General features: G+C 50.5%; 1 protein-coding gene across 4 annotated transcripts in view; it reads right to left on the bottom strand.

Moving 5' to 3' along the window:
• The window catches only part of HDAC4 (histone deacetylase 4), a 292587-nt gene that overhangs the window by 230636 nt on the left and 34840 nt on the right, over window positions 1-27111 (bottom strand). The window lies entirely within an intron of this gene.

Raw genomic sequence — 27111 nt, 5'->3', positions numbered from 1 at the left:
GACTCATCACTCCTCCTCGCCTCCTTGGGCCTGAGGGTCAGAACACCAAGGACAAACTAATTGTAAGTGCTTTTAAAAATATACGCCTATCAACACCAGATGGCTTAGAACAGCAGTTTTTAGCCTCAGAGCCCCTGCACCCTCTTATAAATTACTGAGCACCCCAAAAGCCTTTTGTTTATGTGGCTAGACATATCGATATTTGCCATATCATAAGTTGCAACTGAGATCTTTTCAATGTTCCTTTAATTCATTTGAAAATAACGTCACTGAACATTAACATGAATTACCTATTTTAATGAAAAAATAAGTACCTTTTCCAAAACACAAAACAAGTAGTGAGCAGGGTGGCACTGTTTTACATGGGCGAGCCTCTGTGGGGTCTGGCTCAGGGGAAGTTAGCGGGACCATCACATGGGCTTTGGTGTGTCGTCTGTTGGGACAGGTTGTTGGGGTGGAAGAGACTAAGGCAGCCCACGTCAGAGATGTGGCGTGAAGGCAAGCGCGTACCCAGCCCTGCGGTGCCATGGGCTTTCTGATTCGGTGGCATGTGGGCACCTGGGCCGGGCCGTTCAGATTGGTGACAGTGTGGCCGTGACCCCCACCAGTGAGGACCCCCACCAGCGAGCTCCAAGGACCTGGCTGCATCAGGGGCTGCACTGAGAGGGCTCCCGACCCTGCCTGAGTCTGCGACATCGGGACATGGTCACATGCAAAGAACCGAGCTCTCCCTGAGGCTGACACGTGTCATTAGACACTATGCGGGGGGTGGGGGGCAGTCCAGGGGCTCCAAAATTCCAGTTCCCACTTGAGAGCTGAATGTCATCACTGGCAAAACACCCCGTCAGCTGTTTTCCTTAAAATGACAGCCAAACTTCATTTTTAAGAAAGTATCTGGCAAGTGCCCAAGTCTGAACACCCACAGTTTATCCGTCAGTTATCCTTTCAAGGATAGATGGTGTCCCACGAAAGAAGGGCTCGTTCAGCGGGCAACCTGGCCACACAGCACTCTCCTGGGGACGACCGCCATGCCGGTCCATGGCACCCACACAGCACTCTCCTGGGGACAATCGCCACGCCGGTCCGTGGCCCAAGGGCTTTGTGTGTGCGGCCCACGTGGTCACACAGAGCTCTAAACCTGTACCTCCAGGGTAGAGACTGAAACACTCAGTAACAGTAACAAGTGTCCTGCCTCATCGAGAACTAAGTGAAACTGCAGGGCAGTGAGGAACTAGATGATCACGGACCGTGCCTGCTGTGGCCCCGGCAGCTTTGCCCATGGCATGCCTACCCACCAGGGGAAATGTCAGCCCAGCAAAAAGGAAAGCCACCTCTTGACTCTTACAAACACAGCCTTGACTTCATAGAGCTCCGTGGGGGCCCCAGGGGCCCACCAGCAACACCTCCAGCACGATGCATTCAGAACTACAAAGCAGCATACAGTCGGAATGGAAAAAGACCGTGAGTCTCGAGATGAAGTTAAAAAAAAACTCACGCTTCCTAAAGTAGAAGAGTCTGCATAAAAGAAAATGGGGTTTTTCAACGACTACTGCCCAGGGCGGGTACCAGGTCCAGATCAAACTGATCTCCTTTTCCGCAAAGTCATTCGATCAAGTCACTGCACACGTCCCAAGCTCTCAAGCACAGACTGTGGCAGAGCCCAGCTCTCCCGCCGGATGTGTCCCCGGCCTCCACGGCCTCCGGACCCCACCTGCCCGGCTCGCACCTGCTCTGGACACACACACCCCCACCCCGTCCACCCGCACATCCCACCAGCCCTGTCTCCCCCTCAGCCAAACCCACATCAGTTCAGCATCCCGCCTCTCACCTGGGATCCCCCAGCAGCCACCTAACTGGAGGTGAGCACCCAAGAGTGTATCATGAAAACACAGATGTCACTGCCCTGATCAAAAGCCCTCAAGCCATCATCAAACTCAGAATCCATCCGCGCTGCTGGGCCGGACACGCACTTACCCGGCCCACCCTCTTACTCCCCAGCCTGCTGCACCGACACCTGACACCACACTGGATGTGCTAAGTTTAGAGGCAGGAACGCATGACGCTGAGGAGCACAAACTGCCTGGCAGAATTCCTTGGGCGAGTGACTTCCTTACCCGAGTCCTCTTTTTGCTCATCTGTAGAATGGGGACGCCGTAGGGATCATAAACCTACTCCCAGGCTGTTACAAGAATTAAATCTGCAAAGACAGAAAAAGCACTTAGAAAAAGTGCCAGTTACACCTAGGCTCACCCAATGTTGGCCACTTTTACTATTACATAGTAATTTACTTGTCTACTGTCTGATGGCCCCAGGAGCACTGAGCGACACTGGGCGGGGGCTTCTCCTGTGTGGTTCACCAGTAGATCCTGGTGCTTAGAGGCTGGCACACACAGGAGCGGCTCAATGTCTCTCACTTCAGTGAGTGAGGTGAGGACAGCGGCGGCAGCGGAAAACTCTGGGACATTTCTGGAGTTTCCATCTGCCCTGGTGCACGGCCACTACCTCACAACAGCGGCCTGGGTCGGACCCCTGGCCCTGTCGCCCACAGCCCCACACACAGGACGGACAGGTGGCGTGAGCCGTGGCTGCGGGAGCGCGCCACCTGTCCTCTCTGTCAGTAAAGGAGCCCTGCATCAGAGCGGCACCCTCACAACCGGCCGGTGGCCGCACGGCCGCTAACATCTGAGGGGCAGCCTGGTGACGCGTGTTACCCACGTGTGCGCCCTCTGTCTCAGCAATGCTATTTCTAGGCCTTTATCCCGATAAATGTAGAATAAAAGCAATCAGCCCCAAATTCAAAGACAGATCTAAGAGCATCCTGCTGGAGTGTTAATTACTCCAGAATAAAACGGGAGTCCCACTAGCAGAGGACTTTTAAGGACAGAAATAGTACACGGCTACCACAGGCACCCCTACGGTGCACACGGCAGGGGCACGTACATGGGGGCGAACCGACGCCCAGGTGGAGAATCTGTGCAAGGTGGAACGTGGTGCTCTCCCGAGAATGCTGTCCCTCAGCTGCCTGCAGTCTGCTCGGGACACGACGGTGTTTTCTTTTTCATGTCTTTCAGCACCGTGTGAATCTGAGACGACTCTAACCTTTAAAATCAGGGAGAAGAAAGTATTTCCCCATTTATTAAATAAACTGCTTTCACGAAAACAAAATCAATGAAGCTGGCCGATCCTTTGAGAGCCTGCTCTGTGGAAAAGCGGCTTCTGGGCGTTCCGTGGGATCAGAGGAACGAAACTCAGTCTCCGCATTCCAAGAGCTGGTGTGGAAGGAGGAGGGAGGAAGGCCCGCACTCATGCCTCTGTGTCGGGTCCCTCCCGAGCCCAGGCTGGAGCAGAAGGCAGGCCCGCGGGCAATAGCACAAGCAGCTGACGGCCGGCCACTCCACGGCACGCTGCAAGGGAACAGCGGAGCTTGGGGACGGCAGGTCCCACACACACAAGCCTGTGCAGCCAAGAGAGGCCCGTCCCCCCAAGCAGGCAGAAGTATCCCAAAACTCCCAGTTTTTACAAAAAAGACAAGAACATACATTGCTACTGAAATGTTTAACTTACAAGAAACTGAAATTTTCAGTATGAAATATAGCCTCCGTAGCGTCCATAAAATGTAAGCTACAAAAAGTGTATCTGGATGGGGCCACACACACACCAGTGTGCGGTTATGGAGCCTGGCAAGGGCTGGTGTAACTTCTGAGGGATCAACACGGTCGGCAGTGGGACATGGAGGGCAGCGAAAGGAGCCACGGGCAACCGGCTACAACGTACTGGGCAATGCTGGGTTTCACCCACAGCGGCCACCACGCAAAGGCAAGACTGCAACCACGAGCAGAAAGAAACCCGGCCCGGGGGCAGGCGTCCCAGCAGAAAAGCACTCTCCACCACGCACCACTGCGGACCCAGCCAGGCGGCCCACAGCATGCGCTCCCCAAGACAGAGAAGCTGCTAGAACAATAGCAATCTGGGTCTTTAAGTGGTTGCAATTAAATACAAGGACAGAGACATTTAAATGCATTTAAATAAAATAAATAAATCCTGTAACAGTAAAGTTCGCTGTGAGGCCCACAGCCCTGGTGTATTTGCCCTGGCAGGTGCTGGGCCAAACCCAGAAGTCTGGCATGTGACAGCAGTGGCTCCCCCACCCTGCAGCCCACCTGGGATTGTGTAGAGGCCACTATCCCCTAGGTCCCTGGGAAGATACCCACCCACCAGAACGCATGCCGCCAAGTGGAGAGAGTGACCTGCTGAGGCCAACTCGTGTGGGGCCGTGGCCAATGGCCCGCATCCACAGGGAACCTAAGCGGAACTCCGCCTGTCTTCTGCAGAAAGCCATGGTGGCCACCCTCAAGCTCTCCACCCTGGGGAGGTGGGCAAAACAGAAGCGGGTGTGGATAAGGTGCCGACTTAGGGACGTGGCGGCAGGGACTGGAGCTGGAGAGGGAGAAACTGTAAATGTGGGCGCGACATCCCAGTGGATGAAGGACACAATCTGCGCTGACACGGGATTGTACGCGGCTCATCACGCTTCCATGAAAAACAAACAAGAACCTCCGCAACTTTAAAAGCAAGCCAGGTCCTCTTCAACACCAGTGCTGGGACATACTTCCTCACACCATAAGCAAAAATTAACTCAGTATAGACTGGTCATCTACACAGAGGAACTAAAATCATAAAATCCATAGAAGAAAATGGGAGAATCTCATGACCTTGAATTTGACAATGGTGCTTAGACATGATACAAAAAGATACGAGCAACAGGAGAAAACAGATAACTGGGACCTCATCAAGATTAAAAACTTGTGTACAGGAAGAGCCGTTACGGAGAGAAAAGACAGGCCACAGAACGGGAGGAAATATTTGCAAAGCACACATCCAGAATACAAATGTATCCCACGACTCAGCAACAGAATAACAATTACAAAATGAGCAGAGGACTCGAAGGGGTACACATGGCCAACAAGCACATGAACAGATGCTCCATTCATCAGACATCAGGGAAAGAAGGGTAAAGCCGCAGTCAGGTACACCTCGAATTACTAAAATGGCGAGCATTCAAAACCAGCTAAAGCGGCTACAGAGACACTGGAACACTCCCGTGTTGCTGGGGGGGAACGTAACAGGGTACGGTCACTGTGGAAACCAGTTTAGTGGTTTTTCAAAAGTTAAACATGAAATTACCATCTGGCAATTCTACCCCTAGGTGTGTACCCCAAGGATCAGAAAGCAGAGACTCCACATAGACACTGGCCCGTCAATGTCACGGCGGCATTATTCAAAAGAGTCAAAAAGTGGAAGCAACCCAAGTGCCCATCCATGGAGGAAGGGATAAACACAGTGTGGTCCATCCTCACAATGGAATATTATTTGGCCTTAAAAAGGAAAGACATCCTGACTCAGGCTACAAGAGGGATGAACCTGGAGGACACTGAGCCGCATGAAATAAGCCAGCAGCACAAGGACACACAGTTTCTGACTGCACCTGTGAGAGCCCTAGAACAGACGAATCCACAGACACAGAAAGGAAGCGAGGTTCCTCGGGGCTGCGGCAGGGGGCGGGGGACTCGGGGTTTAGTGGGCACGGAGTTTCTGTTCGGGAGGATGAGGACGTTCTGGAGACGGATGGTGCTGATGGCTGCACGACAGCGTGAATGTACTTAATCCCACCAAACTGTACACTTAAAACTAGCTAAAGGGGTCAGTTTTATGTTATTTATATTTCACACACAAAAAAAGCATTGTTCAGTGAACCAGGAAATTAGAATCTGTTGGTAAACAGACTACAGGAATACCCAAGCGTCAAAAGAGAATAAGGGACTGCTTTATTAAGTGATCTGGAATGATCTTCAAGAAGTAACATGAAAAGCGCAAAGGGCTGAGAAAAAGCAACAGAGAGTAGTATTTTTTAAAACCTCTATGATTTGCTTAGGAGCTCCCAGGCGTTTCTGTGGAGCATCCCAGCAAAGCCAGCAGCTTGCCGCCCTCCCTCCCCAGAGCACCACATGCACAACACCTGGGGAACTCTCCCAACAGCGACGTGGGGCAGGTGAGCAGTCTGCACGCCAGCCCCATTCACATGGAAGACACCCCCGGTCATGTTCCTAAAGAGAAGCACAACACAAACCCAGAGACTCCACCTTCACCAGCCCTGTGAGTTCAAGCACAAGACACAAAGAACAAAGGAGACCACATCAATCACTTCTGGTCCCTAGCAATCTGCACCTGTTTCAGGAAAACACCACGCTTTGACTCTAACGATTAACTAAACTAACGGCCTTCCTGAACAAACATTTCAGAATCTCTGATCTGCAGAACCCCAAGGAAGCCGCAGGAGCCTGCGCACAGACACGAGGGCCAGGGCTGGCTCTGCCCTCCCCAGCCACTGGTTTCTTCAAGCACATGGCTCAGCCTCACTGTCCCCGCCTGGAACAGAAGTAGCACCTATCCCACTTACATAAGCTAATGACATAAATGAAGCAAGCTCAGGCCTTACGAACATCCTCTCCATCCCGAGGGGCCGGGGCATATGGCAGAGAAACAGCGTGGCCCTAGCGTACTGCATGTAGGAGAACACACAGAATACACAGTGGGTTCGATACACCTGCTCTCCGGCCCTCTCTGTGAGCCCCGGTGCTCAAGGAGCAAGACTCAGCCCTTGGCTGCTCAGCTAGAATAGGGCAGGCTCTTCTCAATGATACATAGAAGTTAATATAATCAACACCTCGGATTTGTTTATCATTTGCGATTCTTCCTTAAAATTAGGATCCTCACCACAGCTTCTATGCACACGCTAAACGCAAGCAGAAACCGAAGCTCCTGAAATCAGACAGTCAGCTCAACAGCCTGGCCGGACACAGACTCGGTCTTGGGCTGCTATTGTATGGGCCCTGGAAACAAGTCCCCAAAGTGTGCCCTGTGCCCTGCAGGTACCCAAAGCAAAGCTGGAGACTCACTGGCCAAGTCCAAGGGCATGGCCGTGTCCCACCCAGTTCCTGCCCCCTCCTGCTTCTGCTAGCGAGCTGCCCCAGACCGCTGTGCACTGCCTGGTTACTGCTTGGCCTGCACAGCAACCACCCCAGGGCCAGACGGCTGTCATCTCCCCTCCTGAAGTTCAGGGAAGGTCCATCCCGGGCCCGGTCCACTATGTGCCCTCAGCATCTACCAGCTGCTGCCTGTCTCCTGTGGCCATGCTCTCACGTGCCCACTGGGAATGTGCGCTCCTAGAGAGCACCCGGGAATCCATGATTTTGGCATCGTCACCCGTAGCCGGGCCCCACCACTATGGCCAACTGCCTGACCCACCCATGAGAAAACTAGAGGCCAAGTTCTTCCTTCTCATTACCCGGGAGGAGCCACAGTGCGGGGCTGTGTATTTCATCTCAGCCGGAGCTAACTAGTCAACTGAGGCCAGCATGGATAGCAGTCACTTGTTTCTGGCCTCTTCTATGAGCCAGCAGAGCCTGGGAGGGTGCCTCAGACGAAAAGGCTCCCCCAAGAACAGAGCAGGACGCATGCAGCCCAGCAGCTTTCTGAAGCTCTCCGATGCTGTCGGGAAGGGCCTGGAATACATTTTGCAGAGTGCCATGGGAAGCCCTAGGGCCCAGACAGCGAGGGCCACGCCGCACCACTTCAGCGGTTCCCAGAGGCTGAAAGAAGGTTCTGGAACCTTTCTAAAGGTTACAGAAGACCTGCTGGAAGAAGGCAAATATTCCCCATGAAGAAGATAGGGTCAGTAAAACAGGGAACTGGGAGGAAGAAACACAACCTTTTCAGTAAAAAAAATCCCATCTGTGCAGCCCTGTCCCTTGACGACAGGCCATGCATTTGCCCAGCTCAGAGCCCTCGGTCCAGAGCTCGTCCGCGCACAGGAAGGTGCTAGGCGCCTTTATCTGTGGCTGCCTGGCCTGCAGCTCCTCGGGCAGGCCGGCGCTTGGCCGAGTGTCAGGAGCGGTGGAGCTGGGCTTGGTGTTTATGTCTGCCCCAGACAGTGGAGGGTTTATGACGACTTACTGACGCAAGAGCTCCCCGACGCCGCATGCCAAAAATTAATCAGGGGAAGAGGAATTCTTTTCAAGAAACCACTTGGCGGCCACTGCCCTGCCTGCAAGGCTGAGTGTAAGCTGAGCTCTCCCCCCAGGTCCCAGGCCGCCAGGGAGCAGCCGCACACCCGGGACTCACAGGGTCAGGCGGAGGCAGAGCCCCTCGCAGGGAAAGCAAGGACCCCCGAGCCCCAGACCTGGGGTGGAAAGTCCCGCTGCAGGGCCTGCCCCACATGCCATGAACCACACCTCCCCAACACAAGGGCGTGCACCTGCCCTCTCTGGGCCCAGGCCACTCCGGAAGGCCTCATTCTGAGAATCAAAGTGGATCACAGCCAGCTGTGCAGACCCTGAAGAGGCTTTCCTTGTCATCTGTTGCTAAAATCCCTTTCTTAAGAGTTATATTGTAGGGGCGCCTGGGTGGCTCAGTCGTTAAGCGTCTGCCTTCGGCTTGGGTCATGGTCCCAGGGTCCTGGGATGGAGCCCCGCATCTGGCTCCCTGCTCCGCGAGAAGCCTGCTTCTCCCTCTCCCACTCCCCCTGCTTGTGTTCCCTCTTACTGTGTCTCACTGTCAAATAAATAAAATCTTAAAAACAAAAAAAAGTTGTATTGCAAAGTTGACAATCACTAATCACCAAAGCAGAAAGTTAAAATACACAGGTTTGATCCTGGTGCCTCAAGTCGGTGTGGCAGGGCTGCCCTGGGGGCCAGGCTGCGTACCCAGGAGGGCAGAGGGGCAGTACCACAGGCTTCTGTCACCACGCCGTGTCCCATGCACCCCTCCATGCATAGGGCTCCCCTCTCTGTCCACCTGTGCCCCCACGGCAGCCCCTGCAGGGAGAGACCACTCAGCAGGTGGGTATCGGTGGGGAAGGGGGTGGCTGACCCGTGCAAACACCCCTACTCAAATCTTCAGAAATGATGATTCTGATTCAGAGTCATTCTGAAATTGCAAACATGGAAGGATGCAGGATATCTGTATTTGTCAAAAAGGGCATAAGTCTGACAATGCTGACAAAGCTGAAACTTGCCAGACACTCTGGGACAGGTTCTAGGCTTTGGATGGTTCTGGATTCCTATGATGATGACCGAGGCTGACATCCTGGGCACGACCGGGCCTTGGGCGACCTGCCTGCCTCATGGAATCCCCACAACAACCTTGGTAGGTGAAGCCTCTCATGGCCTCATTGCAGAGAAGGAAACCAAACCCCGGGGGATGGGGGGGTCTCTCTGCTCACCTGGGGAGGGGCTGGGGCCAGACAGTCCTCTTGCAGACGCAGTCCATGGAGAGCAAAGGGGAGAAACTGAGGCAGGACACTGTGAGTGGCCCCCGAGTGGCCCATCTGCAGGCTTTCCATGGCCACAGAGCCACAAGGCCCCGACTCCTGATCCTGTGACACGCCCCCCTCCGCCCCCCCCCGTCAACCAGCGTACCTTCCGTCTCGCTTCATGATCCTTCTGGCTGTGAGGAGGACACCGAGAAGGGGCATACGGAATGGGTGCTCCTGCCATACCAAGATTTGCTGGAATGTCACCCTCTGACTCAAAAAGGATGCACACAGCTATGGGACTACACCTCCGCAGTGCCACAGTCAAGGGCGCACTGCCTCCACCATTGCTAACTAACAACCCACTATCTCCTAGCTCCTCCAGAGAAGCTCCCAGGTCATGATGTCATGGGGTTGCACTCCCCACCACGAGCACTGGCAACAGAGCCAGGGAAGCAGGACTCCCAGACCCCAGCTGGGAGCTCAGCTCGAGGGGCTCCTGTTTCCTGGACAGAGATGCCCCAAGCACCATGAGGAGGGAGGAGGCCCAGAGTCCATTGTCAAAGGGCACCCTGAGTCTGGAGAGGAGACACCACGCATGGTCAAGCGCAAAAAGGGACAGCTGCTTATGCTGTCTAGTTCCAAAGGCCTGAACAAGGACTACTGGGGACCCCAGTCCGCTGCCTGGAAACAGGCCTTGGTACCCATCCCGAGCACCCAGGGCTGCAGAAGTGCAGAGGGAGAAGTGCAGCTAAGCAGGAATGCCTGAGTGCTGCCCTCCATGACCACCATCCCCTACCCCTGCTCCAACATCTACTCTGCATCACCAAGTGGAAACGGACCACCATTAGTCCTGGGAAATGGCAGGCGTTTACAAGTCCTCCAGACTTCACACTGTGTTTGTTTTGTTATCTCTAAGGAGGACGCAGATTCCAGAAAACTATCTCACTGCAATGCTCAGATGGTCTTCTGGTCCTAAGGCCTCACCTCCTGTGGGGGGGGGGGGGACACTGACTTCCTTAAAAGTAATCAATCTGTAATTCAATTTGTAAATACAATTTTATTTATTTTTAAATGATTTAAATTAGGGGCACCTGGGTAGCTCAGTCGTTAAGCATCTGCCTTTGGCTCAGGTCATGATCCCGGGGTCCTGGGATTGAGCCCCACATCAGGCTCCCTGCTCAGCGGGAAGCCTGCTTCTCCCTCTCCCACTCCCCCTGCTTGTGTTCCCTCTCTCGCTGTCAAATAAATAAAATCTTTAAAAAAAGTGATTTAAATTAGTGCTCATATGAATAAAATGTACTTCTAAATGCGATAGGCCAAACAAGGTATTTATAACCTAACCATATGATATGAAATGCATGAGTTACAAAACAGCAAAGGTAAATTTTAATGTGGAACAATAGTCCCCCTCCACAGGAACCCCCCACAACAACAAAATCATTAAAAGAGAGGAGGTGTCTTACACTCCCACCCCCAAGGATAAAACTATGCCGGCCTGTGGCTTACTTCCAAACGCTCTGACCTTGGCTTCCACTTGAACGTGAGGATCATGGAACCTCAGAGTGGGAAGGAATGAAGATGTCATTTTACACAGCCTGCTGGCTCCACGCACGGCAGAAATGAGGCCAAAGGAGACCAAGTGGCACATCTGACCTTTGCCCTGCGCGGAGGAAAACCCGATGCTGGCGTAGTCGTGACACTAAAGGCGTGAAAAGCAAAGCCCTATAGATTCTTTCTCATGCCAAATCCAGAACAAATTCTTCATTTATATTGGGGGTAAAAACAACTTGGCAAAACCCAGGTGGGGAGAGGCCGGGGCGGGCAGGCAGGCAGGAAGTGCTCCACAAGGGCACTTACACACTCAGATCTGGGAGATTTTACCACTTAGAAGGTGTGACAGAAATCACCTCATAAAATACCTGAATAAAAGCGCAATAAGAACAGCTCAGGGCTGAAGATAAATTTCAGTCACTTTAAAATATGCCCAGCAGTTAGGTCACCGCAACATAAAGATCAATACCAGCCTGCAGTCACCTGGAAACTTAAATAAGAATGAACGTGGACAACGGCAGACAAACCTCTCGATCATGACACTGGGAAGGCACCACGAGCACGGACAGGTAAACCTCACCTGCCACTCTGCCCACCGCAGACCAGCTGCTATCACACTACTGCTTCGGCCAAGGCCAAGGAGGCCTGGCTGACAAACACAATGAATGCACACACCACAGAGTCTTCAGGATCAGACAGCTACCAAGGCAGCGAGGACTGGAAGGGCCAAAATGTGAGAGGAAGAGATGGAGGGGAGGGCATATGTGAGCTTGCAGTTCCCCCGCTCCCCAGTGGTGTGTGCTGACATACAAGCAGACCCCGGGGAAAGGAGATGGGGTCAGAGCCTGCAAAGGTGGAGGGGTTCCTGGAGACATCCGAGCTCACAGCTGGGGTGCTTGCATACCAGGAGTAAGGACGCGGAGCACTAGACTGGCCCTCGCAGACACTGAAATCAGACATTTCATAAAAATAAAATGGTTATTCCAACAAGAAAGTGTAAAATTCTACATCTGTACGGACTTAAAATTAGCATCAAAATATTCAAAAGCAACGGACAGAACTAACAGGAAGAAGGATACTAACCTGTGATTACAGCAGGGGTTTAAGTACCACTCCCGGCAACTGGCAGGAAAAGGAGGCTGCAGACCAGTGGAGTCGGGGGCGAGCACTAGAAGCAGCAAGCTTGACGTGGCCAGCACGATCAGGAGAACAAGTCTTACCTGGCATACTCTCTGCCCATGTACATTAAACATGTACAAAATCGACCATACGGAGGCAAAGCAAAACTCAAGGAATTTTCAAAAACTGAAATAATATATGGTAAATTCATCGACCAAAGTGAAATTAAACTAGAAATCAATAATGTAAGCAAGATACTAAGAAATTCACAAACAGGTAAAATGAAGAAATGCTTTCTGAGATAACCCCTGGGTCACAGAAGAAATCCAAAAGGAAACTAGATATTATTCTAAGCTGAATTACAATGAAAAATAACATGCTTGCCCAATCCAACTAAAGCCATGCATAGGTTAAAATTATAGCTTTAAGTCCTTGTAGTACACAAGAAGAACGTCTGAAAAAAAAATTCAATGACCTAAATATTTCACTTAGTTAAAAAAAAAAAAGCAAAGTAAATCCAAAGGACAAAAGGAAGCAATAGCAATCCAATAGAGATAATCAAGAAAACGAAACATGGCAGCTGAAAAATATTAATATCCTAAGCAAATGCAATGAAGAAAAAAAGAGAACAAGTAAACAATATAAAGAATGAAAAAGGAGGTATCACTTCAAATCCTACAAACATTGCAAAGATGATGCAAAGGTATTTGAACAACTTTATATCGATACATTTGAAAATTTAGATGGAATGAAAAAAATTCCAAAGAAAAACCAAACACATTAAAACTGACACAAGAGGGGCACCTGGGTGGCACAGTCAGTTAAGCATCCAACTCTTGGTTTCAACTGGGGTTGTGATCTCAGGGTCCTGGGATTGAGCCTAGGTCTCCATGCTCAGCATGGAGTCGGCTTGATATGCTCCTCCCCTCTGCCCCTCCCCCCAACACACACTCTCTTCTCTATCAAACAAATAAATAAAAATGACACAAGAAAAAAGAGAAAATCTGAACAGTCCTGCATCTCGTTGAGGGTGCAATTTACAAAGAAAACAGGTTCCAAGTCAGAGAAAACTCCAAATTCTTCCAAATACCTAAGGAAGAAATAACATTTGTCTTATATAAACTCTTCAAGAGAATTTGACAGCGGTCAGCAAACTATGGCCTGCAGACCAAATACAATCTGTGACCTGATTTTGTACCTGTATCTGCTAAGAAAGACTGGTTTTTACATTTTTAAGTGGTTGTTTAAAAAAATTTAAAGAAGAAAAAAAATATACAATAGAAGCCATATATGATCCACAAAGCCTAAAATACTTACCATCTGATGCTTAAAAGGAAACCTCTGTCCACCCCAGGATTAGACAAAGAGGAACAAGCCCCTGACACTTTAAGTGCAGCACTACCTGGACGTCCAAACCTGACAAAGCTATTTCAAGAAAAGAAAATCACAGCTCAATCTCACTCACGAATTTGGATGAAGGAAATTAAGCCAAATATAAGCAAAACAAATCCAGTAGTATATAAGAAGAGTAATACATTAAAGTCAAGTTGGATTTATTAAGACATGCAAGGCTTAGCATTCAAAAATCAACTGAGAAAATTCATCACATGAATCAAACAAAGAAGAAAAATCATATGATTAATAGATGTAAAAAAATATCCAATATATTGAGCTAAATCAAATCAAAGTGCCATTCTGTAGACTAAAAAAGATCAAATATCTGCAATGTAATACGGTTCAACCTAATATTTTAACACCTACTTCTGAGAAAAACTCAGCAACCCTGAGAACAGAAGAGAAATGCATTAATGTGATAAAGCCTATTTACACAAACCTATAGCAAATTTTATATGTGGTGATGATATACTGAAAATTCTTCTCTTGATTTTTGTCCAAGACAGACACATTCACTATCACCAATTCTGTTTAACATTTGTGTGAAGGCCCTAGACACTGCAATGACACAAGAAAAAGACAAAATGCTTAAAAATGAGCAAAGAATAAAACATTTGCTATCCATAGACAATAGACATAAAAAGCACAAAAGAGCCTTCAGATAAACCAGCATAATATGAAGCCAACTCTGCAAGTGGTCTACAGACAGGCGGCTATAGAAAGATTAATTACATTTCTAAATACAAACACATAAACAAAAAATTTTAAAAACAAACCAGCATCAAAAAAAATAATAATAATAGAGGGGCGCCTGGGTGGCTCAGTCGGTTAAGCGTCTGCCTTTGGCCCAAGTCGTGATCCCAGGGTCCTGGGATCAAGTCCTGCATTGGGCTCTTTGCTCAGTGGGGAGCCTGTTTCTCCCTCTACCTGCCACTCTCCCTGCTTGTGCTCTCTCCCTCTCTCTCTGACAAATAATAAAATCTTAAAAAAAAAGAAGAAGAAATAAATCTGACAAAAGAAATGAAGAACATCTAAACTGGAAACTACAAAATGTGACTGAAGAAATTAAGGAAGACCCAAATAAATAAAAAGATTCATCATATTCATGGCCTGGAAGATTCAAAAGACACTGATCTTAAGGCAAATCAATATAATACCAAAGGTAGGTATTCTGCTAACATTGAAAAGCTGATTTTAAGTCCTAAGGAAATGCAAAGAGTTAAGAAGAACCCAGACAAGCTTTAAAATGGTCAGAAATTGGAAGAGCCACATGACCAGATATGAGGACTAATTGCAAAGCTACGGTTAGTTAAGACCATTCTGTGCTGGCACACACATGGACAAACAGACCAACGGGCCAGAATAAAGTCCAGACACAGACCTCCAGGCATACAGATACCTCTCTGAGGACCAGGTGGCACCGCACAGAAGTGCAGAAAGGATGAATGAAGGAAGGCCAAATGAACATCCAAATGGGAAAAGTAACCCTCAATTACCTTCAATTACTACCCCACATCATGTTCTTTTTAAAAATTAATTCCAGGTGGACCGTAAATCTAAATGTGAGTGGTAAAAAAATGAAACTTCTAGAAAATAATACAGAGTATCTCCATGACCTTCAAGTAGGCATAAATAAAACCACCAATAAAGTAGACTATGTTAAAATTAAGAACATCTGTTCATCAAAAAAAAAATCATTAAGGGAGAAAATAGCAAAGAAAAAAACCAGCAAAGAACTCATTTCTCATCCATATAAATAACTCCTACAAACCAGTCAGAACAATAAAGACAACCCCATTTTTAAAATGAGCAAAAGACTTGAACAGGCGCTTCCCCGGAGAGGGCATCCAGCTGTAGAGTGCACACGCTCCAGCGACCAGGAGCACGCATGGCTCATGGGGGCATGAGGAAGAACGACAATACTAGGCATGGTCGAGCACGGGGGTCGGTGGGCCTCTCTGAGTGTAAATGGGTACGGTCAACTGGAACTGATCGGCACACACGTATCTTATCAAAAGAAATACACACTGACGTGGACCGACAGCTGTACCCAAGAAAGCTGTGGGAGCATTCCAGGAAGAGCCCACACTGGAAACCCCCTAAGTCCTCCACAGCTGAACCGCGTGCATTGTAGCGTGTTCCCACAAGGGAACATTATACACCCACAGAAATGAACCTGCGATCCGAAGCCACAACCTCAGTACATCCACAAACATACTGGTGAGTGGAAGAAGCCCAACAAAAAGAGTAAATATTTTATGACTGCATTAATATAAAGTTTAAAAACAGGAAAAACTAATCCAAGGTGTCAGGAGCTAAGCAGCTGATTCCCAGTGGGGGGACGGGAAGTGCAGTGACCAAGAGGGGGCCCAGAAGGGGCTTCTGGGGTGCTGGCCTGCTCCATTTCCTGGTGGGCATGGCAGTTACAAGTGTCTTCCTCCAGTGGGACTCCATCCAGCTAAGCATCCTAGGTTTGTGCTCCCTTTGAGACGCCTGGGGCACGCCAACGAGAAGCTCACGCAGGATGGGCGCTCTGTACTGTTCACAGCAGCCACGGCAGGAAGATGGGAAACAAAGTCACTTCTGCCAACAGTGACCTATCCAGTGCCTGACACTATGTCCATGCACAACCATGAAAGAAAGAATAAGGAAACTTTTTGTGCTCATTTACAATAATCCAGAAGGGAAAAAATACAAATGCTGACATGTATGGTATACCACCATTCACGCACCGGGTGAGCCGGAGAATATCTACAAATTCACTTTCTTTTCTCAGCTCCAACGTTATCAGGAGACTGTATTACAATGTGAGCAGAGGGAGCTCCCGCGCACGGCACCCACCACGACCTGCACCATCTGCCCCACTAGGAACCTCTGCCCTCGGCGCAGCACCCGGCACAGTTAACGAGCCGACGCTCGACACGGCGCTGGGCATCATGTCCCCTCAGGCTCCTCCCGGCCGTGACAGCGTCTCAGACTGTCCTGACGGTACTGGGGGACAGGGCAGATGTCCGCCAGGACACGCCTCTTACTGGGCGCTGAGTCTCCCCCCACGCTTAGGTGAGGGAGGGAGATGGTGCGAATAAAGCGCCACCCTTGTCTTCATACAGATCTGTTTGACACCCATGACCGACATTCAACACACCCCCAATCCCCCCCATGGTCCCAAACAGCCGCTGGCTGCCGCACAAACAGCAGTCCTCCGAGGACACCGGCGTCAGGGGCGCGTGGGCCTCCGCTGCCCGCGCCCGCACGACGGACGCTCGGGCTCCGGGGAGGCTGCCAGCGGCCACCGTGCCCGGGTCCCGCGCTCCCACTGCCACGCCGCTCTGTCAACAGAAAAACCCACCTGAAGCCAGTTAGCTCTCTGCTCACGGGAAGAAATCAGGACGCAAGCAAGGAAACAAAACGAGGCCTAAATCTGGCTGACAAGGAGCAACGATCAAATGCTGCTGTCTTCGTTACACACCGTGGTGACGAGCAAGGCCATCAGACGGCCACTGCCGGGACTGCCGCTCCCTTCCCCTCCTCGGAGCTCCCGACTCGTATGCCGGAAGGAGCATGAATGAACGGCCAACTCCTGCTCCCAACAGACGGCGACAGAGGAGCCAGGCTGCCCCCCCACCCCCCACGGCCCTGGCTGTGCGCGAGTGAGCTTTCCAGGAACGGCGCACACCGCACCACGACCGCCCAGGCTGAGGCCTGCAGACCCGGCCCCATGGGAGCCATTACAGCCCAGACCCAGCCCGGGTTCGGGACAAGGGACAAACAAGGACAAGGAATGCTGGCTCGGAAGGAAAAGCAAAAGGGAAATGTCTAATCCCAGGGGCCCGGCTTAGAGAAAGATCCAGAAATGGGTCTGAGCAGAGGCCCTCGCACAGGGATGGCCTTGGAGGAAGGTGCAGCTCAGCCCTAGCCCACCAGCCAGTGCTCACAGAGAAGAGAGAACTCCAGAAGGGGCAGAAGGAAATCTCTGTTCTCAGCTGGATGGTCCATGCCACCAGCCACATCTGTCCCAACTCCGTCCCCAAGCAAATTGCTCTGCAACCTCCAGGGCGCCTCCCGTGCAGCCCAAAGCTGATGTATCCCGAGACCACTGCCTCTCCTCCACACCACCCCCTCCCCTCCCTCTGCTCGGCCAGGCAGCTTCCCCGTCACCCTCTCCTCTGACCTGAGCCTGACCGGGGCCCCACTTCCCTTCACTCAAGAAGCACCTGAAACTCTTTCTATGGGATGTCTTTCCCAACCTCGGCAGAATGCACTGAAGTCTGGGATTCCTGGGCCTGCTCCTCAGCTCATAGCCCCCCACCAAGTGCAAACATCACACAGCCTGGAGGGTCTAATGCTGCTGAGTCACTCTCACATCCGAAGTTTACTCAAGGTTGTCTTGTAAATCCAAAACTAGAAGCTGATGTTCTAAACTCACCTATCACTATATAAAAATATGAGCAAGTGAACTCCTATCCTTCCTCTTGGGCAGCTTTCTAAATCTGCTGCAGTTGCCATGGGATTGGTATGGACTTGGAGGTACCTACGCTCAAACTGAGAGAGACCACTATATTCAATGAGATTCTCAGCTCAGTTGATCCAGAAGCTTCCATAAGCATCCAAGGCAAAAGTGAGACGCAGCCACGGAGGACATTTCAAAAGCCACAGGTGGAAGGTTCTGGAGCAGGATTCTTGGGCCACAGAAGGCATGGCCCGTGCCTCACAGCTCATGCCTCACACCAAGAGTCTATCCGAGGTTGGTTTCAGCTTCCCAGTGATAAAGAGTTTTGTTTCCAACAAGAGCAACTGTGTAGATTTGACTTGAAAGGTTTCCCAAAAAACTGTGAAGGCATAGGAAACCTGTATTTAACAAAAACCTGTGAAAATTATGTTTTTAGTTTACATAAAACCAGAAAATACAGAACCTGGCTTTGTAGAAAACAATGGGAAAGATGTTATCTTGGTTAGTGATTTCAAGCAATGTCTCAAAATGAATACGGGAACTCATGCATGGAGGGCTACCTGTCTGATCCTGTCCAGGTGGACGCTGGATGCCTCTCGGATCCAAACTCCTCCAGGTAAGAATGAGGATGACCATCCAACCAGGTGTGGCAGGCCAGGCCCAGTGATCCTGAATGTCCACCCTCTTTCTGGTGTAAAAGGGTCTGGTTTTGACTGTAACCATAGGACGGCCCTACTTGGAACCCTACTCCCCAGTGCCGCAGCGGAGGCCTCTCCAGGGAGGAAGAGCAAGGTCACCCACCTATCTGCTACATTGCCACCTTTGATGAAACCACAACGCAGGTGCTGGCCTGGAGGCAAAAACCAAAGCCAGGGGCCCTTCGAAAGGCCAGGGCCTGGTCCAAGGCTGCATGACCCCACCCTCGGGACAAGTGGGCCAGGCCAACAAGCCCCACAGACATTCCTCCAGCAGAGGTAGCACGGCTGGCACACAGAGCTGTCTCTGCCCCATGGCTCACCCAGCCCCTCCCCCTGCCCATCCCCCAGGGGAAGCCAAAATGTTTCAGAACTGGAAACTGTTGAGAAATACTAAAATGATGTTCTTTCAGGCAATTTAAACCAGTCAAGAAAGACACAAATTGCTCCTTTCCTCTCATAGACGGCTGATGTTTGAAATAACATCCCTCAGCCAGAGCAGACTCATCCCTTAGCATCACTCACACACACACACACACGCGTGCGCGCGCACGCACGCGCATGCGTGTGCACGCGCACAGCCCAGAGTCCCCCCACGTCTACTAGGAAAGGATTATAAATGCCACTTCCTCAGGAGCTACAACTGTTGAGGCTGCACCCACGCAAACTGGTCTACCAAATCCACACATAACAGGAGCCACGTGCAATCAGAAGATAGAACACCTACAAACACAAGTATCCCAGCCGGTGGTTCTCCTGCATCTAGTCCTGTGGCTTCTTGGAGAGTTCAGGGGAAGCCCAACCAAAAGCAAAGGAAGGCACATCTATGTAGATCCAGCCAGGGCCCCCAGGCTGTGTGAGTCTGACCTCAACAGAGGCACCGGCCAACTGAGTGTGGATGCACGACGGTGGACCATAAAGAGGCTGGGAACCTGCAAGAGTGGGAAGCCCCCCACCCCCCAGCATCTTCCTCTCCAACACAGCTGGGCTAGGATGGTCTCTGCAGCCGTCTGGGACACACAGTCTCCAGGCTCCAGCACTGGCTTGTCACCTGCCAGGCACTGCCGTTCCCTCACATCCAGGACACCCCCAGCCCTTCCGAGAACCAGGGCTGGACCAGCCAGAGAGGCTGACCTGTGCCCCTCACCTGCTCGTGTGGACCAGTTCCACCTACCCTTCCACACTGCCAGGAGAAACAATGTCGTACAAAGTGCTCCAGAAAGCTGGGACCAAATCACAGAAAGATGTCAGAGCAGACAGTTTGATTGTTCCCAGTGAAAATCTGCTTCCCATGTCTCCAGTTCCCCCAACACCTTCTCAAGCTTTCTAAAAACTCTTTCTGTCTACCAGTTCCGAAGAAAGAAATCAGTTCATCCTGCCTTGCTCCCTTTCCCCGATCCTGTCTGTGAGACTATGCTGAAGCAGCCAGCCTCGTGGGGGTGCACGCGGGGGCCTCGATGAAGAGCGCCTCCCTTGCCCAGCCACACGGACACCACAGGGGTTCAGGCAAAGCCAGCACTTGGCCCCCACAGCTCTTCAAACACAAAAGAACAGCGAGCAGGTATGTATTCTACACGTCAGACCATGGTGGGGAGATGGGGCCTTAAGAATCAGCCAGTCAACCCCTGGTTTGGGTTAAATCAACATGAACGTGAACATGAGAAGCATGAAGAACTCTGCACACGCCGTTCAACTCTGAAGGAAGAATTTCTGCTACATGCACGCGCACTGTTAACAGGTGTGAACGGGTTAGAAAGGGTTCTTCATAACAGCATCTAGGAAACCTCAGTGAGCTGACAGCAGACCCCATGGAATTCTCTGGAACTGCAACAGCATTTCACAGATCCCACTGAACCAACAAGTCCATGAGAAACACGGTTATAATAAATGTCCAGTTTCTACAAAGGATTTCCTAGGAAAATTCGTATACATTTTGAAAGGAATAAACTTTGGCCACGAATGCAAACAAATCACAATAGAATCTTCAGCTCTTAAAATGAAAAGTTTCCTCTTGGCTTTAGCCCTCAACAAAGGAGCAACCTTCTAAAACACGGCCTAAGAGTTTAACATTTTTAAAAGTGAACAAGCTGCCACCAACCTCAAAAGTTCCCCAGGAAATGTTCACCAAGGACAAGGAATCCTCACCTCGGACAGGGGGCACTGAGAAAAGGAGCTCCTCTGGGCTGTGGAAGGTAGTTCTGTGCAGAAAACACGCCCCCACTAGAGACAACTACATACTTAACATCACGATGCTTAAACCAACCTTCCATACTTCTTTACAAATGCTATTTGAAATGGAACAATTAGGTATAAAACAACTATGTATTTTATTTTAAAAATCGTATCACTTTTCAACAAGCCTCACCTACTACCTTTCAACGAGAAACGGTATCAGCAAAAGTGAGGAAATGGTGGTAACGTGGCACGTTGTCTTCATGTTAAAATCTCCAAAGCTGTGAAGCTGCACTGCAGCATGGAATGTTCCAGTTCTAAGTCAGGATCATCACATTCAAGGGACAGCAGCAGGAACACTGGGCAGAGGAGGGGGTGATAAGGACCAAGGGTGACAGGGAGCCTGAAGTCCAACAGGACAAAGGCCACCCTAGAACGTCTGGGTTTACGACCCTAAGAGATGACCCGAGCCACAAATCCAATGCAGCCCTCCTGGGGAGCAGCCGCCCCGGTGGCCGCCCTGCATGGGTTGCTCGCCTCAGGACCAGGATCCCATCAGCCGGCGCGCTCGATCTGCGAGAGGCAGAATTTATCTTTTCTATTTGTGTTCTAGAAAGGGGAATGAAGGGAGGGACCAATATGGAACTAACATAAGGCTTCTTTTCATCATCGGCGGCTTATCACTCCTTAAAGGACAATATGCCCAATATCTTACTGATTAAGTGGCTACAAGCAAACCAATTTAAAAACACAAAGCCAGATAGGCTTCTAAAAGTTTGATTTTTAGATTTGAATTTTTCTTAATCATTATTTTCCTAAAATTGACTACTTTTTATCATGTTCTCATGAAATAAGCAAATAAAAGGCTCTTAAGTGGAAGTAAAATGAAAAGTTTCAACTCAAGTCTCCCAAATTAACCAGGTCTGCCAGTCACCCAGTCAGCCTTCCAGCCCCAGTCTCCAAGCACTGGCACAGAGAAGCTCAGAATAAGTCCAGAGATACACTCAAGTCACATCGCCAGTGGCACCAAAGCCAAGTTCAACCACGGCAAAACCACGCTCATTTAAACTAACGTAACAGACACAAAGCGTGTGTCCCAGGAGAAGGCAGGAGACTCAGGCCCACAACCCTTTCTCGGTACCTGCAGGGTCTTGGAACCAAGGAAATTAGGACCATGTCACCCCTCCTACCCCAGAGCCCGTACCCCATGCCCCTCTCTCTACTCCTAGTCTCCTATCTCCACCACACCAACCGCTCACCTCCAGGCCCCTGGGCGCAGCCCCCGGTGCCTGACCTGGCCAGGTGAGCTCCCGCCCTGCTTTCCGACCTGGCTTCCCTGTCCCGACCGACCTCACGCATCCCTTCCGGGAGGGGAGGGGGGGCCCATGCCCCCGCCCACCTCCTCTCACCACACGAACCACACTACACAGCCTAGAAGCTCCATGCAAGTCAGCTGGATCACCTCCTGACCCAGCCCAGTGCACCCAATGTCCGCCGGCACAGGGCACATGCCCCTCAAGGGCAGGGGACCAATTCTGGTTCCAGGCTGGCCTCCAACGAGCTGCCTGACATGAAGCTAAGCACCCAGCAGCAGTAAATACCAGTTTCCTCATCCACAAAACAGGAACCATGGTGTGCTAGCTCGCTTCACAGGGTCATCCTGCAGCACAAATGGGACAGGTGCAGAGCACGACTCAGAACGAACATGTTGTTCACTCTGGCGTCCTAAGAGCACGGCACGTCTTGACTGGGAGAAACCAACATGGATTTGTCACTATTGTAAGTGTTAAACGTCTACAGTTAAGCAGAGCGCAGCCCGGTGTCTGGAGGTGGCCGCACATCTGCACACCTGTCCGCGCCGGACCTGCCCCCGCCACCAGGCACTTCAATGACGGCCTTCTGTTTCACGGCCGGGCTGAGCTCAATGGCTCCTAATCATTCTCGCACTGGGTTTTCTATGTCAAATACATACCACGAGTTCATTCTTAAATTTCAATATCATTAATCATCCAACATTCAGCATCTCAGAACTCAGAAATTTGCATTTCTACAATGGTGGCTTTGAAAAAAAGGACATAAATGCAAATGTTCCACATACTGTATAAGAATTTTCAGAGAATTACCAAAACAAACCATCAATGCTCCATTGACAGTGAATTTCCCGAGCTCTTCATAACGACTGAGTATTCGTGATTTTTAAAAGACAAAACACAATTTGAGGATTAAAAAAAAGAAGAAAAAAAGAGTAGGTTGAAAAAGAAGTCGTTATGTCTCCATCATTCCCAGAACAAACCTTGACTGATTGAGATCCCAGATAATGATAGCATGGGGGACCGGGGATGGTGGCGGTTCAAGAGCTGCAAATGTTCTCGTGCGTTCTGAGAACGCCTGGCGGACCGCCGCTGCAGACGGGAGCTGCACCGGGGTCTCCGGAAAGCCTTCCTGTAGAAGGCAGGCAAGTGCGAGAGGCACGAGTGTCTCACCTCCCAACCTCAGCTGGAACCACTGAGGCAATTCCTGCATTCGGCCAGGCATTGGGAACTGGTCTAGTACTCCCCCCGCCCCCCCCAGCCCGTGTCCTCAGGCTCAATCTTCCTGCCCCTGCCCAGAATTCCCCTCTCCCCCAGTCCATCAGCCACTTCCCAGAAGATCCAGAAGCAGCTCTCCTCCAGCTGTCACCGGCTGCCCCATCCTCCGGCAGCTAAGAACCCAGGTTCTGTCCCCTCACCTAAGCTGCGGGACTCCCGCCCGGCCAGCTAGGCCTGCTGGCTGCACAGCACCCCTCCTAACAGCACCCCTCCTAACACCCCTGCCCAGACCTCGTGCAAGGCCACTCCTGGCTCCCCAGTTCTCCATCTGCTGCTTGTGGCCCAGGCCCTTGCTCAGGGTCCACGGCCTGCCTGCCACCAGCAGCTCCAAGCCAATGTCTTCCCTGTGGTAATGACATGTCCTCAAAATTCATTTCCTCCCCTTAAAACTTTGGAATATTCCTGAGGCATTCAATCATTGCAAAGCGTGATTTAAATGACATACAAATGTTCCTTTCTGAGATAATTTCTATGTTAAAACATAACAACCTTGGCAGCCAAAGTGGCTGAAACAAACAGACTCAGGATCAAACAGAGGAGGAGCAGAGCGTGCAGATGAAGGAAGCCCAGAGCCCCAGCTCAGACCAGCCGGAGGCACAGCCTTGTCCTGGGAGATTTTCAGGATTCAAACTTTACGACGGTTTGAAGAAATCAGACTATTTCGAAACTCACTAATCACTAAGTTATGGTTAACATAGACTTTTTAGCTGCTTTTGTGTGGATGGGGTATTTCACACTGAACAAAATATTAAGAAATTAAAGAATGGTCCAAATTGAAACACTGATCTTAAATACACAACTTTTCCTCAAAATAGTTCTCCTGCTTTTAACTCAACACCATACACGCTCTCACAAAGATACAGGGAGAGATAGGACAGTTCAGTGACTCCACTCCAGGCCGGCTCAACCGGTTTTCTAGCAAGAGCATGGTTTGGGAGACCACACACGAGTCCTAGAGACTCCACTGTGTGCTCCCTGGGATTTACAAGGAGGGCAGAGGAAGAAGGGAGCCTTTGCTTGTCCTGCTAGGAGGTCCGCAGGCATGTCCGTCCTCCAGCAGTCTTGTGCCGGGGACTCACCGCCAAAGCAGAAGCCCTGGGTCCCAATAAGCCCATCCTGACTGTTTCGGCACATCCCAGCAGGGAAAGGTTTAGAGCACTGGGTTAGGGAAGAAGCCTAATATTTCAGTACCTACTCTCATTCTTCTATCAAAGAGGAGTTCTTGTAGGCCGGATTACCCAGGCCTTTCCCCAGGCTGCTCACATCATTAGGAATAGTTATTCAGAGCAATAAAACCCCAACAGCTAACAGTTTTACGTCAGAGAACCAGGGCCTGGCTCTGGCAAAGTTCAGAAAGCACAGCAATAAAATCATAATGCATACCTCACCCAACACCAGAGGGAGTTTTAAAGAAAAACACGGAAGAGAAAAATTATACACATCAAACAAAAAGGTCATTTTATCATCTGGGCAAAGCCAACTTAGCACTGCCAAGCATGAGGAGGGACCACACGAAGCGGGGCTCCCCCTGGCCTGGCGGGGTGCACTGCACGGCCACAGGGGAGCAGGGCAGAGCGGGGAGAGCCGGGAGACGGGGGAAGGCAGGCACCCAGCCAGGGACGCTGACAACTGCACAAGTGCACAGGGCTGGCACACAAACAGGACCCGTCCCCTTGGATTCAAGAAACGCGACAAAGGACACCTACAAGTTTCCCATTCAAAAGAGCAAACTGAACAACTATCACTTCCCTTCCTCCCAGAAATCCACAAAAAAATGACAGAAAAATACGAAAGGATTTATGGTAAAGCTAGACAATGGGAAAATGGCAGCATCAACGGACAAAAACTTGGGGGAACTTCCTAGAAAATACAAATCTCAGGGGATCAAAGTGATGGGAAACCAACCGCTAGCGAGCAGCCAGCCCCTCACCCAGTGGGCCGCAGCCTCGGGAAGGAAGGAGAGCCACAGCTCAGCCCGCCTCACAGCCTGTCACAGCCAGGAGGTGGCAACCAGGCCACTGAGGGGCCACCAAGTGGCCACCGGTGTGCCCATCTGGACAGGCTGCTCTGCGGGGAGGGTAGGTCCCTGAGGAGACCCATGGGCTAGGAGAAGGGGGAGCGCCCCGGGGGCTTCAGGCCCACCACACACCCCAACACAGGGGGCATGAAGCTTGGGTTTGCAAGGTGGCAGCAGCCCCATGCCAGTCTCCCCGCCGCTACCCTCCGGAGACCCCAACCCACTGAGAGGGACAGAGACACCGACAGAGGGGGCCAGTCGGGGGAACAACATACCTGTCAGACAGGCCCGCGACTGCAATAAACCCCAGTGGGCAAATCCTCCACATAAAAGGCAGAGGCTCTTGAAAAGACAACCTGGAAGGTTAAGGTAAGTGTGTGGGGACATGCTGATCCGCTAAGGGACTGGACTTAGAGAAGCCAAGGGCAGGACTGCTTTTAAGAGACATAATAAACTTTTGGGCAAAGAAACATTAAACGAAGAAAAATCCCATATATTCTGCTAAGAGGACTGAGCTACCGACAGATATGGTCATTAATTTTTAAGTGCAGAAAAACACACTGAAACACATAAAGCAGAAAATGGTCAGTAATGTGGAAAGAATATTGCACATTTTTGTAGAAATCGAGCACCAAACAGAGTAAAGCTACACTGACTTCCATGAGTCAGTGAAGTTAGTGTGTGCGGATAAACAACACAGAGAAGACGTGTGTAAGTACACAGTATGTGTGAAACTTCCTTACACACGAAAACAGGAACAAAAGAGCATTCTTTCTCTCCAAATGCGTGGGTGGCATGGGCCAGATTTGACTATGTTTATAGAAAACCATGCACCCCCGTGTGCACAGTGATGTAAATTCAAACAGTCATTTTCCCCTCACACCCTGACAACAACGAAATGGACCGCATCCACCCAGCGCTGGGAAAAATGGAGAAAATTCTGTATGCTCATAAACTGTAAGTGAGAAGGTAAGTTGAGACCATTTCTGGAGCAACGTTGAGAGTGGACCCGATGTTCACGTCCCCCAACCTAGCAATTCTACTTCTTGGAATTGGTCCAATGGAGATACTTGCAGAAGTGTATGTACAAAACACACATGTAACAACTGTTGGATGCCGATTGGGGGCTATTATAAATAGTGCTGCAACCACATAAACATCCATCTACAAGCTATTGAAAATAAGTGAGATTTATATACATGCCAACATCAAAAGACGCTCATAATACATTACAATGGAAAAAAACAGAGAACACAGAACCCCACATATAGAATGATCACACCCTATTCAGATGTTTACATGCATGCCCCTCTAAGTTTACCCACAGGAACACGGCACACACCCCCAACTCGACAGCAGCAGCGTGCTCTGAGCGAGAAGGAGAGCTGGGCACCACTTGGTGTCTACTTTACACACTTTGACCCAGGCGGCTTAATTTTGCTTTATGCTTTGTATCAATCGATACATGAACAATTTAAATCAATAAAGCTTTCATATCTAAATATAACTGGGAATCCTGCTCTCTGGAGCTTCTGACAACTCTGATCAGAGCCAGAGGAAGGTGTGAGAATGTTCTGGAGCAATCCCAAAGGGAGAGACCCAGACCCTAAACTTCTGGCTCCACTCTCCCAGGCCAGGCCCAAGGCTCACTCACAGAGATGTGGGTGCCACAGGGACGCATCACCTCTGTCTGGGTGAGCCACCGCCTCCCCTCTCACGTGGATGCAGGACAGACCTGCTATCCAAGCACCCTTCAAGACCATGTTGCACTGGAAGCGGCCCCAGCTGGGCGGATAGTGCTGGCTCTGCAG

The sequence above is a fragment of the Eumetopias jubatus genome, unplaced genomic scaffold (assembly GCF_037043125.1).
Source record: "Eumetopias jubatus isolate StellerSeaLion01/CBP00866 unplaced genomic scaffold, mEumJub1_p1.0 scaffold_3, whole genome shotgun sequence".
Taxonomy (NCBI): Eukaryota; Metazoa; Chordata; class Mammalia; order Carnivora; family Otariidae; genus Eumetopias; species Eumetopias jubatus.
This window is presented reverse-complemented; position numbering and strand designations above follow the sequence as displayed.